This window comes from Sander vitreus, chromosome 16, assembly GCF_031162955.1.
Source record: "Sander vitreus isolate 19-12246 chromosome 16, sanVit1, whole genome shotgun sequence".
NCBI classification, from domain to species: domain Eukaryota; kingdom Metazoa; phylum Chordata; class Actinopteri; order Perciformes; family Percidae; genus Sander; species Sander vitreus.
In genome coordinates this window covers 26,274,027-26,276,929 of record NC_135870.1, presented here as the reverse complement: position 1 = coordinate 26,276,929, position 2,903 = coordinate 26,274,027, and positions in this window count along the sequence as shown.

The window sequence follows — 2,903 nt, the reverse complement described above, 5'->3', positions numbered from 1 at the left end:
CCATGAAAGCTAGAAGTCACCCTGCTGCTCCAGATCTACCTACTGTATGGCTGGCTACAGACTACAACCATCTACAACATCATCAACAGCTGCACTTAGTCTCTTGGGGTCATATGGGACTCGGTTGTTCTCCATACTGCATCATACACTATATTATTTTTCTGTTTTGTTATATTAGTAGACTACAGACAACACTAAGAATCATTACTTAATCACAGTATATATTATTCTGGTGTACACTGTTGACTTGACTCACTGCTATTGATTATATGTCACTAGCTTGCTACTACCTCATAACTTTACCTTAATTGCTCTTGTATAGTTAATTTATCTTGTACTAGTTGTATATACCTCCTATTTAATTCAATTATTCTTAACTTGTGTAACTTGTGAACACTAGGCTTATCTTCTCTTTTAGTTCATATCATAACGCTGCTCACAAACTCACCTGTACCTGGGTCATCTGTTTGCCAATATCAATGTTCCTGCTACAGTAAATCCTACAGGCAAAGTGTACTGCTTTACAGGAGTATGAACCATATGCTTTTTAGGTTTTGTGTCAAATATTGTGCAGTTTGTTATGAATTACTCATTGTTTTGACAAGGTAAATTAAAGCCGTTTAACAACCTGCAAGTGTCCACTTTGGTAAATTTAATAATCTATCTTACTGCTCTGAAAAACTACAATGATTTAAGAAATATCAGTGATACTTATCAACATTTATTGAATTGATTGTATATGTGGGAAGACATTACAGGCACCTATTCATGTAAGCAGAGAACACAATAGCTTGTTCTCTCTTTTATCACTTGGATTATGCAGGTGATGGTGCAGAAACAGGGGTGAAGTCCTTGTAGATCTCTGGCACTTTGAGGACAGACAGATCCAGCAACTCTCCACTGTTGTCTGTGTATAGTGTGCTCCTATTTAAGTTTAAATTCATAGACATCAACACATAAGATATTAGGTGTACATAGCTTTATTTAACATCATTACTATCTTACCTTACCTTCAATGCTTTGGATTTGTGGACATCACAGTCATTTTCTCTCCCGGGCCTTGTTGTGCACCCTGTGAATTTAAGCAAGATAAAGAAATGATAAGTGTATGTAACATGATTTTACAATTAAATTATTATCAGACTTGCCAACGTTGCAGACGTGCCCTCTGCACACAGGTGAGTACAGGGGGAACCAATGGGATTTTGCGTTTGGAGTAATGTACTGACTGGAACAACACAGCAGTGTGGTTGAACACTGGTCCATGCACAGCTGTGTGATGCAGCTCAACAGGGGTACTTCAGTCACACCTGGAAGAAGGGAAACTGAAACAAAATACTTGTTTTTTTTCTGTTCAGTTTGCTTTGTATTGATTTCATTAGGGTAAAAATAAATAACTGCTATTTTAAATAGTGTTTTATTATAGGAATGAAATTGTACTTACAACTTTCTATACAGATATATATGAATGTTATTGTTAAAATAATGTTATAAGAATTTAGAACAATATCTGAAAAACATGCAACAGTGATGTAAAAACTGATACAAACAATCCAGTTTCTTTTGTTTTTCAGTTATATTACAGTTTAGGTTTTACTATTGCCTCTAGCATGTCTGAAATTAGCCAAATCCCCAGGAACATGGTTAACCAAACCAGGAAAAAATACAAAGTGGGGTCATTAAATACCAGTTGTAAATACACGCATACTGTCCGTCATATGTCGTTCAATCTAGCTAGCTAAACTACTGGTATAAAGAAAAGCTATTTGTTTACGGACATCAAGCTAGGCTAGTTATGGCTAGCGCCAAATGCTAAGTGCTTAATTTATGTTACTCACCCTCATAGTTGTGTACCTATCTTGATATGTCCCACTTCAAAGCTTTCTCCTGTTTCCTGATGGGTGCAGGTGAAAGAGCGTCGACCATTCTGTGCACATTATTGACATATACTAATAATAAAGCGATGGACGGCGGGGGTAAATAAACTTGGGTTACAGATCCATGGTTACAGAGGAGCCCTCCGCAACGGATGTTCGAACATAAAACGAACGCACCCTCAACGGGGCAGGGATCATTTCATTGGTCAACACTACAGCTGGCATTCTATTGGTTGCTGAATTTTGATAGGGTTGTCACACAAACAATCCGAGAGCGCAGGAAAAATCAGAGAGGAGAAGATTTGCAAGCTCACAGAATCAGCCTGAGTGCAAGGAGAAATATCTGAGTCCAAGCACAAAGTTTAAGCACAAGCACAGCAAATCCAAGCGGGAGCAGTGACTATTTGAGTGTGAGAGCAAGGTTTTGAGGGAAATTATTACATCTGAACGTAATATTAGTGAGAAATGCTCTCAAATTGAAATAATGCGCTCTTGAATAAAGATAGGAATATAACTCCATACTTTAGGAGACTAGCGGCAGGTCCTGAGTGTGTTGATTCCAACGGGTGAAGTGAACGTGAACACAAATTATGAGTGATGCTTTCGCCCCATAGTGACTAAAGTAAATATTGGACACATTTTTCACAAGCCACATATCTCCAGAACATTCTGACACCAAAATGGCCTTTTTCGGACCGACACATCAGAAGAAAATTTACTTGTTGTTTGAGACCTTTTTCTGTCTCAGAACCAAACTTTTGCGAGATCTGGCGACACAAATAAGCTAACATCAGCTAACATTCACCAGCACCGTAACAAAACTAATCTCTGTGATGCTTAATGTCTTTTAGATGTGTAAATATGTTAGCTAAATAAGTTATTAATAAATTATATAAATATAACCTTTCATCCATCCACACGACATTCACTACACTTTACGCCCCTTTAGGAGACAGGTGGACTGTTTCATACCATTGCCGCTAGAGGATCTTTGTTTATATGAAGAAACCACACAAACACTTCATC